We start from the raw sequence: 17427 nt of genomic DNA, 5'->3' as shown, positions 1-17427 counted from the left end.
AACACAGGTGGTCCTCCCAAAGCTCCTTTAAGCTTTTGGAATGCCTGCTCACAGGCTGTGGTCCACACTACCTTGTCTGGTCTGTTATTCCTCATCATGCCTGTGAGGGGAGCAGCTATTGTACTATAATTGGGAACAAACTTTCTATATTAACCTGCTGTCTCCAAGAATGCCCTCACCTACTTTTTGGTGACAGAGGCAGGTCACACCTGAATGCCTTCCACTTTGGCAGGTTCTGGCCTGATCTTACCACTCCGCATGATATGTCCCGGGAAGGAGACCTCTGAGCTACCCACCTGTCACTTACTGGACTTAATGGTCAAACCTGCCCTTTGCAGTCTGCCCAGGATCTCCCTGACATGCTGAAGGTTGTTATTACAGGAATGGGTGTAAATGGCAATATCATCCAGGTCATCCAGGTACACAAGGATGTAATCTCCTGTGCTTACTAGAATTACTAGAATATTATCTACCAGCCTCTTCAAGGCTGCTGGGGCACATTTAATTCCAGAGAGCATATTTTTTTTAATTTGTATAATCCAAAAGGAGTCACAGAGGCTGACCTCTCTCTAGTGGTGGGAGTCAAGGGCACCTGCCAAAGGGTCAGATCAATAGTGGTCAGATATTTAGCCCCACCCAGCTGCTCTAAGGCTTCCTCTGTCCTAGGCAATGGGTAAGCATCTGACACTGTGATTATTTAATGCCCTGTAGTTCACACATAACCTGGTGCTGCCATCTTTCTTTGGTATCAGCACCACTGAGGAGGCCCAGGAAATGCTGGACTCCTCGATTACTCCCATTTCCAACATTTCCTGTCTCTCCTCCCTCAAAGTCTGTCTGACTCACTCAGGCACCCTGTAAGGGCCCTGCATGATAGGCCTTTAGGATCCTCTATCCACATGATGCTGCAATGGGTGGGTGCATCCAGGTTTCCCAGTGAACATGCCCACAAACTTCTGTAACACTGCCCAGATTTCTCGAAGCTGGGTAAGGGATAGCTGCTGGCACATTGCTACCCCTTCCACTGAGGTGTTGGTCCAAGCTTCACTGAAGAGATGAATTACCAGGTCTCCCCCAGACTCCTCCTGCCATGCACTGCAAATATGCAGCACCAGGGCCTCCCTATCACTGCAAGGCTTCATCATGTTAAGATGGTACAGTTTGTGCTCCTGCCTCCTGCCTAGCAGTTCTACCTTGTAGTTAACATCACTGACATTCCTTACTTCTTTAAAGGGTCCCTCACAAGCTTTCTGCAGTTTATTGCAGCTTATTGCATCTGACAGGAATGAGAACCATCACCTACCGTCCCATAGCATACTCTCTGGCTCGAGCATTCCAGTCATGACAGACCTTTTTCTACTGTTGGGCTTCTGCCAGGTTCTCTTGCAACAAGCCCATGAGTTCCCTAAGTCTTGTCATGAGGGTTAGGACATATGCCACAACTGACTCATTGTGGTATTCACACCACCTTCCCACTCATCATGAATCAAATCTAAAGGCCTCCTCACCCTATGCCCATACATCAACTCAGAGGTTGAAAAACCTGTGGATTCCTGGGGTAACCTCTCTGTATGCAAACAGCAGATGGGACAAATATTTGTCTCATTCTCTCTTAAACTGGTCTGCAAATGCAAGTAGCATTTAACCTCTCCACAAGACCATTAGTCTGGGAATGGTAGAGGTTGTCTTTTATGTGCCTCATCCCACAGTGCTTCCACAGACAAGCTAACAGGTCAAACATGAAACTGGCACCACTGTCAGTCAGTATTTCTCTCAGGAAACCCTGGAAATCTCTAACAAAGCATTTGCCACCTTCTCTGCCCCAGTGGAGGACAAAGCCACCACCACAATTGGAAATGATAACACCGAGACCAAAACACAGAATCTTCATTTAAACGACTCCTCACAAAACCGACAATTTACCCAGGCAATAGAGGTAGTCGGCCAACATTTGGGAGTTTTCCCTTTTCCTCAAAATAATGCAATGTCAGAGTTGGTATAATTAGTTGGGGGGTGAGGGGGGCAGCCCACCCACATTGGGGAGGTGTGGGTTTGTACTGATTCTGTGTAGTTTCTTGTGCCTTTTGACAGACCAGTTACTTCCCTCAGTAAATTTTCGATGTTATGTAGATTAATGTAACTGAAAATTCAGTGATTTCTTCTCTGTGTTATCATTTTCGATTTTGTGGGTTTCGATGTTATCAAGTATACCCGTATATATAAATATAAATATATATATATATATATATATATATATATATATTTACACACACACACACACACACACACACACACACACACACACACACACACACACACACACTCACACACACCCCGGGATTCAGGAAGCTCAAAATTCCATGCAGGAACAGTGTAGCCATTCCTGCACAGAATATGGCCACCGAATGATCCCACAAACAGCTGATCTGACGTGCACGACCGTGCCTATACTGTTTCTGCATGGACATGACTGCAGAATGCTAATTTCCTCATTTGCTGGTGAAAACCATGCAAATGTGGTGAATTAGCAATTCAGCAAGCAGGCAGGCATCCGTGCAAGAACCGTGTTAGTTGCCAAAATGTATTTGGTTACTAAATGAATGCATTTCTGCAAATAACAAAATGGAAGCATGACAGCTCCCAAAAAAAGCATGTATTATAGTCTTTAGGCATGCCAATGGCCAATATGATCATTGGCATGGAAAACTGCTTCATTTTTATTAAAATCAAAGTTTTTTTTTTTTTTTTTTTTTTTTTTTTTGCCGATCTTGGCCATTTAAGCATAGGGCAGTGGCGCACAACTGTGATTGTGCTGAAAATTAAAAAAATGTGAAAACTCAATTTTAAGGGAAATCTGCATTTTGCCATTATAGTCTATGACATGCAGAATCAAAATAATACCAGGGAACAGTGGTTGTCAAGGGGAAAGGCTCTGTGTTAGTGCAGTAACTATGGACGAAGGTAGTGGGGTATACAAATGAGGGGGAATTTACTGAATCACAAAAATCTTCTAAGTGCCAAATTGCATCTAACTGTGTAGGTGCTATAGCACAATTGTGTAATTAGGAGGGCAACAGACATGAAAAGGGGGGTGTCAGGCATGTTGTAAGCACATTGGAGCCATATGGAGCAGAGATAAGCTTAGCTAAGCACAGCTAAGCAAGGGTATGTCTGAGGCTGTATTGACTTATTCCATGAAATAAAGAGCTTCTTCTCATCCATGGGAAGAACATTTCTTCATGTTTACATTAGCTAAACAGGTTTGCGCAGTGCACACCGAGTCTAAAAAAAAGAGAAACCCGGAAATAGCAGGACTGTTTACATTTGGGCACCGGGTTTGCGTGATGCTCTTCCGGGCTTAAAAGGGGAGGAAATGGAAAGGGAATAAAAGAAAAAAAAAGGAAAATAGCAAAATAAAAGCAATCAAGAACAAATTACATAGCCATCAGGTGGAATGCATCATAGTCAGCCAATCATTAAGGCAGCATATGCAGCACAACAGTATAAACTATGGAAACACATTGCAGTCAGTTTTTTCCCACAAATTCTGCACCATTGGTGTACACATGCACGGGAATTTTAACTGGAAAAATGTTAAGGGCTGCCATCCTTTGATCCATCAGTATGTGCTAGAGGCTGAATGCGAATAGGATGATAATGCTGACAACCACCACAGACCAAGGAGGGAGGAGGAGAAGAGTGTTCAGACCCAGGCTAGCTTACCAGGGCCTATATGATCTGGAGATAGTAGAGTGCTACAGGGTGGACAGAGACATACTTCAAAAATCACCAAGCTGTGCCAGCCTCAACTCAGACCTAGAACCAACAGAGGAGAACCCATCCCAGTGGATACCAAGGTATGTGTAGCCTTAAGAATTCTAGCTACAGGTACTTTCCAAAGACCTACTGGGGACATGCTGGGGATCTCACAGGCATCTGCATCCAGGGTACTCCACCAGTTCCTGGATGCCATGCTACCACATGCCAGTGAGCACATTTACCTCCCCAACACTTGTGGGCAGAGGACCAGCAATAAGCATCTCTTCCACCATGTAGCAGAATACCTGGAGGTACTGGGTGCAATAGACTACACACACACAGGTTCATAGGTTCATAGGTTTATACTAGGCCATCTGCCCTAAGGCATTTATAAGCCTAGCCCAGAGTTTTTGTGGCTTACGCCACCCCTTATGTTAAAAAATACTGTACCCATTAGTTTGTTGTGCCTCTGTCCAGCAGTGACGCAGAGATGATTCCCGTGGTAAACCTACGATCTCCCATCCAACAGTCAAGATTTCTCTTGAACATAGCCAGCGAGGTGCTCTGCCTCACATGGACCGGGATTTTATTCCACAACATAGGGGAGTCTCTGTGTGACAAATCTATCCCTCCAGCATGTCCTATTTATATCCGTGCTAAGGTTTAAGTCGCTTGCTCTAGTGGATCTGGTAGATTTGGATTTTTTGAGGTGGAGCATGTCCATTAATTCCGGGTTGGACATGGCCTTGTATGTCAGGCACAGGTCACCTCTGAGCAGATGGTATGCAACTGAATAGAGCTGGAGTTTCTTCAGTCTGGCAGCATATGACAGATTTTGGAGTCCCTTTATCCTTTTGGTGAGGAACTTTTGGGGTCGCTCCAATTGCTGCAGGTGTCGGGTGAGATACATCCCGAATGAGGCATTGTACTCGATCATTGGTCTGATAAGTGAAGAGCACAGGGGAACAATGACCTCACTTGATCTGGATGTGAATCCCTTCATGATCAGGTGGGCAATGTAGAAGGTTTTTCTAACCACTTTAGCAATGTGAGTGTCAAAAGAAAGGCCACTGTTAACCTGGGTCCCCAGGTCCCTGATAACCTCTTCTGTGCTTAGTGCATTGCCACCTATATGGTAGCTTGGGGTTACCTTGTTTTTCCTGAAGGGTATGACTATACATTTTTTGGCATTTAACTTCAGGCCATGGCTCTGGCACCAGCTATCAGTTTCCATGAGACCCCTCTGAAGGATATCTGTGTCCGATGTACTTTCCACTATGGCTCCCAGTTTGCAGTCATCTGCAAACTTTGTCAGCCATAGTCCTCCTATGTTAGCCTGTACTTCTGAGAAGTAGATGCCGAACAACAGGGGGCCAAGGACTGAGCCCTGTGGGACACCACTTGTGACCGGCTTGGAGTCTGACATGGTGCCAGCTACTCTAACCCTGTGGGTTCTGTCCTTTAGTGGTCAGATATTTAGCCCCACCCAGCTGCTCTAAGGCTTCATCTGCCCTAGGCAATGGGTAAGCATCTGACACTGTGACTATTTAATTTTCTGTAGTTCACACATAACCTGATGCTGCCATCTTTCTTTGGTATCAGCACCACTGAGGAGGCCCAGAAATGCTGGACTCCTCGATTACTCCCAGTTCCAACATTTCCTGTCTCTCCTCCCTCAAAGTCTGTCTGACTCACTCAGGCACCCTGTAAGGGCCCTGTGTGATAGGCCTTTAGGATCCTCTATCCACATGATGCTGCAATGGGTGGGTGCATCCAGGTTTCCCAGTGAACATGCCCACAAACTTCTGTAACACTGCCCAGATTTCTCGAACCTGGGTAAGGGATAGCTGCTGGCACACTGCTACCCCTTCCACTGAGGTGTCGGTCCGAGCTTCACTGAAGAGATGAATTACCAGGTCTCCCTCAGACTCCTCCTGCCATGCACTGCAAATACTCAGCACCAGGGCCTCCCTATCACTGCAAGGCTTCATCATGTTAAGATGGTACAGTTTGTGCTCCTGCCTCCTGCCTAGCAGTTCTACCTTGTAGTTAACATCACTGACATTCCTTACTTCTTTAAAGGGTCCCTCACAAGCTTTCTGCAGTTTATTGCAGCTTATTGTGTCTGACAGGAATGAGAACCATCACCTACCGTCCCACAGCATACTCTCTGGCTCGAGCATTCCAGTCATGACAGACCTTTTTCTACTGTTGGGCTCCTGCCAGGTTCTCTTGCAACAAGCCCATGAGTTCCCTAAGTCTTATCATGAGGGTTAGGACATATACCACAACTGACTCATTGTGGTATTCACTCCACCCTCCCACTCATTATGAATCAAATCTAAAGGCCCCCTCACCCTATGCCCATACAGCAACTCAGAGGTTGAAAAACCTGTGGATTCCTGGGGTAACCTCTCTGTATGCAAACAGCAGATGGGACAAATATTTGTCTCACTCTCTCTTAAACTGGTCTGCAAATGCAAGTAGCATTTAACCTCTCCACAAGACCATTAGTCTGGGAATGGTAGAGGTTGTCTTTTACGTGCCTCATCCCACAGTGCTTCCACAGACAAGCTAGCAGGTCAAACATGAAACTGGCACCACTGTCAGTCAGTATTTCTCTCAGGAAACCCTGAAAATCTCTAACAAAGCATTTGCCACCTTCTCTGCCCCAGTGGAGGACAAAGCCACCACCACAATTGGAAATGATAACACCGAGACCAAAACACAGAATCTTCATTTAAACGACTCCTCACAAAACCGACAATTTACCCAGGCAATAGAGGTAGTGGTAGCATTTGGGAGTTTTCCCTTTTCCTCAAAATAATGCAATGTCAGAGTTGGTATAATTAGTTGGGGGGTGAGGGGTGCAGCCCATCCACATTGGGGAGGTGTGGGTTTGTACTGATTCTGTGTAGTTTCTTGTGCCTTTTGACTGACCAGTTACTTCCCTCAGTAAATATCTCGATGTTATGTAGATTCATGTAACTGAAAATTCAGTGATTTCTTCTCTGTGTTATCATTTTCGATTTTGTGGGTTTCGATGTTATCAAGTATACCGTATATATAAATATAAATATATATATATATATATATATATATATATATATTTACACACACACACACACACACACACACACACACACACACACACACACACACACACATGCACTCACACACACCCCGGGATTCAGGAAGCTCAAAATTCCATGCAGGAACAGTGTAGCCATTCCTGCACAGAATATGGCCACCGAATGATCCCACAAACAGCTGATCTGACGTGCCTGACCGTGCCTATACTGTTTCTGCATGGACATGACTGCAGAATGCTAATTTCCTCATTTGCTGGTGAAAACCATGCAAATGTGGTGAATTAGCAATTCAGCAAGCAGGCAGGCATCCATGCAAGAACCGTGTTAGTTGCCGAAATGTATTTGGTTACTAAATGAATGCATTTCTGCAAATAACAAAATGGAAGCATGACAGCTCCCAAAAAAAGCATGTATTATAGTCTTTAGGCATGCCAATGGCCAATATGGTCATTGGCATGGAAAACTGCTTCATTTTTATTAAAATCAAAGTATTTTTTTTTTTTGCCGATCTTGGCCATTTAAGCATAGGGCAGTAGCGCACAACTGTGATCGTGCTGAAAATTAAAAAAAATGTGAAAACTCAATTTTAAGGGAAATCTGCATTTTGCCATTATAGTCTATGACATGCAGAATCAAAATAATACCAGGGAACAGTGGTTTGTCAAGGGAAAGGCTCTGTGTTAGTGCAGTAACTATGGGCCGAAAGGTAGTGGGGTATACAAATGAGGGGGAATTTACTGAATCACAAAAATCTTCTAAGTGCCAAATTGCATCTAACTGTGTAGGTGCTATAGCACAATTGTGTAATTAGGAGGGGCAACAGACATGAAAAGGGGGGTGTCAGGCATGTTGTAAGCACATTGGAGACATATGGAGCAGAAATAAACAGCTAAGCACAGCTAAGCAAGGGTATGTCTGAGGCTGTATTGACTTATTCCATGAAATAAAGAGCTTCTTCTCATCCAGGGGAAGAACATTTCTTCATGTTTACATTAGCTAAACAGGTTTGCGCAGTGCACACCGAGTCTAAAAAAAAGAGAAACCCAGAAATAGCAGGACTGTTTATATTTGGGCACCGGGTTTGCGTGATGCGCTTCCGGGCTTAAAAGGGGAGGAAATGGAAAGGGAATAAAAGAAAAAAAAAGGAAAATAGCAAAATAAAAGCAATCAAGAACAAATTACATAGCCATCAGGTGGAATGCATCATAGTCAGCCAATCATTCAGGCAGCATCTGCAGCACAACAGTATAAACTATGGAAACACGTTGCAGTCAGTTTTTTCCCACAAATTCTGCACCATTGGTGTACACATGCACGGGAATTTTAACTGAAAAAATGTTAAGGGCTGCCATTGCTTTGATCCATCAGTATGTGCTAGAGGCTGAATGCGAATAGGAGGATAATGCTGACAACCACCACAGACCAAGGAGGGAGGAGGAGAAGAGTGTTCAGACCCAAGCTAGCTTACCAGGGGCTATATGATCTGGAGATAGTAGAGTGTTACAGGGTGGACAGAGACATACTTCAGCAAATCACCAAGCTGTGCCAGCCTCAACTCAGACCTAGAACCAACAGAGGAGAACCCATCCCAGTGGATACCAAGGTATGTGTAGCCTTAAGAATTCTAGCTACAGGTACTTTCCAAAGACCTACTGGGGACATGCTGGGGGTCTCACAGGCATCTGCATCCAGGGTACTCCACCAGTTCCTGGATGCCATACTACCACATGCCAGTGAGCACATTTACCTCCCCAACACTTGTGGGTAGAGGACCAGCAATAATCATCTCTTCCACCATGTAGCAGAATACCTGGATGTACTGGGTGCAATAGACTACACACACATCCACATCAAAGCACCACCCGGTGAACAGAGTAGGATCTACATAAGCTGACAGGTTGTGTGCAATGCCCAGGGCATTATCATGAATGTGTCTGCTGGCATCCCTGGAAGCTATCATGACTCCCACATCTGGCATTCGTCACAGCTGTATGAGGCATTTGCCAGTGGGGGCATCCTGTATGGCCATCTGGTGAGGGATGCTGGATATGCACTGGAGCTGTGGATGATGACACCCATCAGAAATGCACACACGGCCACACAAGAATGTCATAATGAAGCACACTCACAAACCAGGATTATTATAGAGGGTGTGTTTGGGATGCTCAAGTCACGGTTCCATTGCATTGACATATCTGGTGGAGCCTTGCAGTACTCTCCAGCCACATGTGCACACATGTTCATAGGATGTACCATGCTACACAATATGATCCTGGGGAAACAGCTGCAGCAGGAGCAGCATGGGGAAGGGCCACACATCCCACCACCATTGCCAAGGTCCCCACAGGCACAGAGGGACTCAGAGAAGGAGGAGGCCCCTGAGCCTGCTCCTATAGGCAGATGGAGGCATGCCCAGTATGCTCAGGCCTTGGCAAAGAGGCAATGCATAGCACACACATTCACACTGTAGGGACCCCAGGGACCGACACCCCTCTCTGACTCACACACACAAGGTAAAATGGATGACACACAAATCACATTACCTGTAACTTACCATGTATAGGCAGTGTACTGTGTGCATCCAACATAGGAGGAACTCAAGCACTGTCCTCACAACTGCTGCAGGCACAAGGTAAGTCAGTCTTCTTAACAATAAATGAATGGATTAGTATGTTTTGATAGCATATCTATGGTAATGCTGGATGCATGCAAGGGAATGGGGTGGCCTACTGGGATAGCGGCACACAACTGACAGCTATGTGAGACATCAGAAAATATCTGGCCAAACCTGGCCCCCACTATGCAGTAGTACCCAAGGTGGCAAGTCCCACTGCAGTATATATGTGGGGACAACTAATTGGGGGGGTCATAGGTCACAGGCATTGATGTCAGTGTGGGGGTCCCATACCCACTCTCCACACCCACACATCAAGTCATCTGTAGAAAACAACAAAGAAATGTCTGTAAAGGGACACAAATGGTGGCAATGTTGAATTACCCCCTACAGACTCACACAGTGATAGCACAGCTGTACCCGCAGTTGTAGTAAGGCTATGAAGGGTAAGAAGTCTGAAACTCCAATGTATGCTAGTACAATCTGAAGTGTGCTCTTTACTGACATGCCTCAAGTCTCCAAGACAGGGCACAATTGTATGGTAAATGGAACCAAAATGCAAAGCAAGTATCAGCACAGTCTGAACAAATGTGTACAGTTGACAGGTACACCCCCACCCCATATACCCACACAAATGCAGTAACAGAAATAGCAGCATAGCATACATTGGCAGGGCTTTACAAATATACATGAAAACATGTTGCCTGTCCACCATATGCAGGGTTCAATGTGTATGTGTGGTTAATATTGTCAGGATCTGGACAGCATGTTCTCCTAACAGTCATCTTGTAGTGCACTAGGTAAAGTGCTATCTTTAACAGAGCCATGTGCAGATAACTGCAGCACCAACTGTTATGCATGTCAGTGACACCCACTGCTCTGCCACTGACATACCTGGAAGTCACAGTGCTATGTGAAATATACTACACATATAAGTGACATCTTGAAGAATGTGTAACTGAGGTGCCAAGGCTTTTGTGAATATAAGTGCTTTTTGGTACTGTTGCCAGTGGGTATTCTCAATAATCCTTTTATCTTATGCTTGCTTTTACATATAATGGACATGTCTGCACAATAGACTGCATTCTTTACCCACGCCCATAACTCCCAACCTCTGACAGCAGGATGTCTGGACAAGGCAGAAATAAAAGTGGAACAAAAGCACAATGATAGGCATGTGTTACAAATATTGCCCTTGCATACTGAGAAAGTTGGTAGGGTGAGGGGCTTGCAGTAGCGGGAATTGTCTGAAGGTTATGTAGTCTGAAACAATAATGTCTGTCATTATTTTGTAACATCACTCTTCAATTATATGTAACTAGCTTGCCATAAAAACACAGGTTTACGTAGAAAGGATGAAACCTCTAGCCAAACACCTGGAAAACCTTCCAAAAAATGTACAGGTGAGAGGTATGCCCACACAAGGATATGATATCTCAAGTTAGAAAGATACCACACAAGCAGGAGATCCACAGCCAGTATATCACCAGGTTGTCGGACAGTTTACACAGCGTGTCATTACTAAACAGGCTGGAGCCACACCTCACAAATGACCTTTATGGGCAAGAATGTACATAGCTGGCTTCATAATATTGGTCTATGCATCATACAACTAGTATTGCTCTGGTAAAGCACTGTGATGATCTGAGGATGTTTGGCACAAGGTAATGACACAATACATTGCAGTGTCAGAGTACAGATATGTCAGAAAATGTCTGCTAAACTAACCAAGTACCCTGAGGAAAGTCCTATGTACTCCTGAGAGGTATGGCTGTAGCACACAAAACCCTGGACTGGAGTACACCTATCTCTGGAATAGAGTCCCACTCTAACAATAGAAGGTCAAATTGGGCATGCTCCTTCATAGGTTTATAAGTTTGTACTAGGCTATTGGCCCTAGGGCCTATACAAGCCTAGCCATAACAATTCCCTGGCTATTTCTTCCCACACTATTTACTTCCCTGGACACCTGCCATGATCCCTGGGGTGAATTTCCTTTCTCCCATCCAATTGTCAAGGTTCATTTTGAAGAGGACCAAAGAGGTGCTCTGCTTGACATGTATGGGCAGTCTATTCCAGAGTGTGGGGAGTCTCTGGGTCAGGAACCTATCCCTCCAGCATGTTCTGTTTATTGTGATGCCAAGGTTTAGATCCCTGGAGTGTGTGGCTCTGAGGGATTGGGATTTCTTTAAGTGTAACATGTCCAACAGATCTGGGTTTGATGTGGCCTTGTATGTTAAGCAGAGATTACCTCTGAGTAGACGATATGCAACAGAGTATAACTGGAGTTTTTTAGGGCAGTCAGCATAGGGCATCTGCTTTAGGCCTGTGATTCTTTTAGTGAGGTATTTCTGCAGCCTTTCCAGTTGTTGCAGATGTCTTGAGAGGTACAGACCAAATGGGGCATTGTATTCTATAATGGGTCTAATGAGGGATGAGTACAGTGGGACAATGACCTCCTTTTTTCTGGATGAAAAGCCCTTAGTAATGAGGTGTGCCACATAGAAGGATTTCCTGACTGTTGTGGTGAGGTGGTTATCGAAGGTGAGACCACTGTCCACCTGTGTCCCTAAGTCTCTTATCACACTTTCAGTGTTTAATGTACTGTCACCTATGTGGTAATTCACGGGTACATGTTTTTTTCCCAAAGGGGATAACTATACATTTCTTGGCATTGAGCTTGAGCCCATGGCTCTGGCAGCAAGCATCTGTTTCTGTAAGGCCTTTTTGTAGAGTATCCACATCATTTGTGGATTCAATAATGGCTCCCAGTTTGCAGTCATCTGCGAACATTGTTAGCCAGAGTCTCTTAGTGTTGGACTGTACTTCAGAGAAGTAGATGGCAAACAAGAGCGGTCCCAGGACTGAACCCAGAGGCACTCCACTTGTCACTTGTCTGGAAATTGATTTGGAGTCGGCTACTTTTACAGTGTGGGCTCTGTCAGTAAGCCACTTGGCAACCCATCGAGTCATGTAGGGATTAATGCCCAGCTTAGTAAGTCTATCTATGATTCCAGAGTAGGGGATGGTGTCAAAGGCCTTGGCGAGGTCCAGATAGGCTGTGTGGACTGCCTTACCCTTGTCCATGGCTCTGGAAACTGATTCAAAAAAGTTAATCAGGTTTAGGAGACAAGACTGGCCCTTCACAAACCCAAACTGGGTGTGGTCCAGTGTTTGAAGGTTGCCAATATCTTTGTTTATAAGTTCCATGATAATAAGTTCCATGGCCTTGCAGATCAGGCTCATCAGACTAAAGGGATGGTAGTTCCCGGGATCCAAGGTGGATCCCCCCTTGTGGAGTGGGATAACTGTAGCTGTGCACCACTCAGTGGGCATGAAGCCTGAGGTGAGGCTATAATTAAACATTATGCTTAGGTGAGGTGCCAGTTCATTTTGTAATTCATGTAGTATACAACCTGGGATGTCATCTGGTCCCATGGATGCTGTATTCTTATCTTTGGAGAGTGCATTTTTTACATGTGTGGCCATTATTACTGGAATTTGGCAATCTTCCAGTATTAAGATGTTCTGTTTAGGGGATGAGAGGGGGGTGAAGTTGGCACTGATTTAATCTGCCAGGATATTGGCAATATCCTTGGGATCAGTATATTTAATGCCATTCTGTTGAAGTCCAGAGCAGATCTGAGCATTGCCATTTAGATTCTTGACATAGTTATAGAATGCCTTGTAGTTGTCTTTGGAATCTTTGGCAATTTTATTTTCGTAACTAGCTTTGGAGAATTTTATGAGGGATCTCAGCTTCTTACTGAGGCTGGTAAGGGAGATTTTTGCATCCTAGGATTTTCCTCTTTTCTGCAACAGTTTCTTCCTTTTGTTGTAAAGTTTGTTTATGGCAGGGGACTACCAGATTGGTTCCCTTTTTTCGGAGGAGAGCATCTTGGTTCTATTTGGGTTGGCACGATTCATGCATGAGTCAATGTGCTTGTACAGTGCCTTAGTGTATGATTCAGCAGTCAGACTTTCAGTTCCCATCTGCATGGGTGTCATGAAGTTTGTCACTTCTAACTTGAGTAGCATGAAGTTGGCTTTGGAAAAGTTTTTGTGTAGGTTTTCTTACTGGGGGGTGGGGGTGGGATGGGGATGTTAAGGTTGATTAGCTTATGGTCAGACCTGACCAACAAGGGGGTGACAATAAGTGCGGAGCATCGATTTCCCATGTTGGTAATGATCAGGTCTAGGATATTGGAGCCCCTGGTGGGACTATGGATTAGTTGATCCAGGGCATTTGAATTTATGAAGTCCAAGAAGTGTTGGGCAAAGGTGTTGGTACATGAGTAGTTTTCCCAGTTAATGGCAGGGTAGTTGAAATCACCCAGTATTAGGGTGTTTGGTTGTATCTTAATATTTTCCAGTATGTTTAGAAAGGTGTAGTGAGAATCTTGGGTATGGTGGGGTCATCTTTAGCAAGCTACAATTTAGATTGCAGTCTTACCTAGTGTTAGTTGCACCTGGAGAATTTCAGATGCATTGTGCTGGGCTACTAGCCCGGTGGTGTGAATATCCTTTGTGAATATGGATACTCCTCCACCTTTAGTGTTTCGGTCCTGGTTTGGTGGCCGAAAAGTGTGGTAAGAGTTGTAGCCTAGTATTGCAGGGGTACTCTTTGGAGCCTTGAACCAGGTCTCAGTTACTGCACAGATACTGATGTTCTCCATTTTTAGGAGTGCCTCGAGAGAGTGCATTTTGAGGTTTAGACTTCTAGCATTGAGTAGCATTACTTTCAGAATTTGCATACTTGTACCTGTTACGATGGTGGTATTGTCCTTTGAACTTTGCCTAAAAAAGGCATTATAGGGGTGGCAAGAGCCTTAGCCAGTAACCTGAATCCCAGGGGAAACAGGTGCAGACCATCTCTGGCAAAGCATTGTGGTCTGTTGATCATGTCGTCCCAGGCAGACAGATATTGAATCACCTTTGAATGACACCAGAAGCTTAGCCAATTGTTGAAGTCAATCATTTTGTCCTTATAATTGTGGTATTATTCTGGGAGAAGGCAGGATGCTACTCAGGGATAGGGTCATACCTGCCTGGGCCACGTGATCTGAGAGCTCTTCCATGTCTCTTTTCATGTAGTCCAGGGAGGTACATCTCAAGGTATTCACTCCAACATGGAAAATGACAGTCATATTTCTACTTGTTGTGGGGTGACTTGAGTGCATGCATTATGTGGCCGATCCTGGCACCCGAAAGACAGCTGACTGTAATTTTCTCCTTGTTCAGCCTGGTGAGTGGGACATCAGTGCACCTGACTATAGAGTCACCTATGACTAAAGTGTTAGGTACGTTGTCCTGCCTTAGGGGCTGTTGCTGGGTGGCACACTGGTGTTGTGAGCTATGTGACACTTTGGTTGTGATTGGTATTTGTTTGCGTTTCAGCTTCGGACGTCCTTGTTGCTTGGGCAGGTTACAGTTAAGGGCCTTTGCATATGTGGATTTAATGTTGCTATGTGTGGGTGTTGGGGGTGTGAGTTTAGAAGGGCTATGTGTTGTTTGAAGTGCAGTGTGGGTGTTAACCTTCTCCTCTTGACTGTCTAGCACAATCTTGGGTGGAGAAAGCTTTGCTTCCAGTTTGGCTATGTAAGTGCATCTCTCACAGGTTGTAGTGTTGGGTGGTAGGAGAAGAGGGTTGTCTGTGTACATGAGGCAATTACTGCATTGCCCCAGTATGCCCAGATTCACCAGGTGGACAGGCGAAATCACCGGAAGCTGACCATTGGACTTGCCTTGTTTGGTGCTTTTTTTTGTAAAGTACAGGAGCTGTTTTCCCTTGCCATTGCAAGGTACTTTGAAATTATAGGCTGTTTAGTGCCTACAATTAATTTTTCCTTATTAACAAGGAGAGTTGAGTGCTTGTATCAGTTTAAGGCTTCCTAGTGATTTCCAGCAGGTATTAGAGCAAGTGCTAGTCACAGGGATGCTTAAAGGTAAGATGAAAAAAATGGTTTATCTTAAACACTGTGGTGTGCACTAGATAAGTTAGATGTGAAAGTAGGTACTTTAAGTTTTACCTGTCTAAAAAGTTAAGTTTTAGTGGAGCTTCACTATTTTTAAAACAGCAAGATAGATTGAAAGGAGATGGTCACTTTTGTATTCTGGTACTATGGAATACAGTAGGATGGCCAATAAATTTAAATAGTTGAAGGGGAGTGATTTCACAAAATGATAATTGTGTGCTTATTCACACAAGCCAGTGAAAGCAGAGAGGAAATTAGATATATGGTGAAATTAACATAAGATGCAGGCAGCTAGAAAGACAGTGATATTTAAGAACATGACAGTAAGTGGGTGAGAGGGTGGGGAAAACAATTTCTGCCTGACTCACAAGAAACAGAGCTGTGGTATCTTTTGAAGTTTTAATATGTAGTCAAAAGCAGAATACAAGTAAACCACAAGGTAAAGAAAACAAATCACAGTATTCAAAATATAAAAAGGCAACAAAGTAATACAAAATACAACAAATGAAAAGCAAAGTAGCCTTTCCTTCACAGCAAAGATTAGCAGAGTCTGGGTGAGCCTTTCTAGTAAAGCTCTGAAATGTTTTATTTTACCCCTTAAATAAAAGGTTTAGTTCCTAGCTCCACCCCCTCATTTCACAAATTATTAACCTTAAGTGACCTCTTCTATCTTATGCATGAGTCCTTAATTGATCAGTTCTAATTTCTGCCTGACTCACAAGAGACAGAGCTGTGGTCTCTTTTGAAGTTTCAATATGCAGTTAAAAGCAGAATACAAGTAACAGAATACTCCTACACTTAACAGAATCACAGGACATGTTGGAACCCACATCGGAATATATGATTGTATTGTTTATATATGTCTGTGCATACAGATTGCTATGTACACCTCAACTGTCCCCACACACACATCAGACAGGATTACCCTCAGCTAGCTGTAGGTGGCCCATATGTGATATATCTGCATCTGTTGCATGAGATACACACACACACACACACACACACACACACACACACACACACACACACATATATATAGACAACATTTAACATATGTCAAGCATGCACACACATAGATGTGGGGAAGTGACAGACAGACAGTGATAGAGAGAGAGAGAGAGAGAGAGAGAGAGAGACACACAGGGGGACACAGACATCGTGAGTCACACACACAGATACCCCGAATGGCATACAGTGATGTCCTGCTGTGGAGAGTGGCATACCAGTTGTAAAACGTTGCACAGGCCAGCATAACAGGTGAGCCCCATTGTGTAACAGTACTGAGGTTGGGTTTGTAATATCACACCACGTGTGTGTGTGTGTGTGTGTGTGTGTGTGTGTGTGTGTGTGTGTGTGTGTGTGTGTGTGTGTGTGTATGTGTGTCCTTATGTGTAAGTATTAGGAGACTTTTCCACTCTGTACACTTCACATTGTCCTACTTCACATGATTGACTGCTGTCATTTGCCTTAGAAATACCACTGGACACTAATCACCCCTATAAACTCTGTAGCTTGTGTGATAACTTTGACACACTATAATATAAATAACAAGATAGGTAGGGGTTTTAATATCAGTACTGGCAAGTGTGTGTGGCAGTTGTGTATGTAAGAGTGAGGGAGAGTGTGTTTGTTTGTAGGTAAAGCAGTTTTAGGCCATTCCCACCCACAAAACTTCCCATTTCCCCACTTTATCAGTCATGCTGATTTCATTCCCCTTATCAGCACCATTGACCAGTTGTCAGTCTAGTAAACTCTCTAGCACATGTAATAACTGCATAACAGCATAGTACAAATCACAAGTTAGTCACAGGTTCTAATCTCACTCCATAAAATGTATGTGTGTGTAAGTGTGTGTAGATGTTTGTAAGAAGTATTTTGATAAGTCTCCCACCCAGTGCCCTACTTTATCAGTACTGCTAATGTCATTCCTCTTTTCAACACATTTGGCCAGTTGTCAGTCCAGTAAGCTCTGTAATGCATGTGATAA

The sequence above is a fragment of the Protopterus annectens genome, chromosome 1.part1 (assembly GCF_019279795.1).
Source record: "Protopterus annectens isolate FY-2018-M chromosome 1.part1, PAN1.0, whole genome shotgun sequence".
Classification (NCBI taxonomy): Eukaryota; Metazoa; Chordata; order Ceratodontiformes; family Protopteridae; genus Protopterus; species Protopterus annectens.
This window is presented reverse-complemented; position numbering follows the sequence as displayed.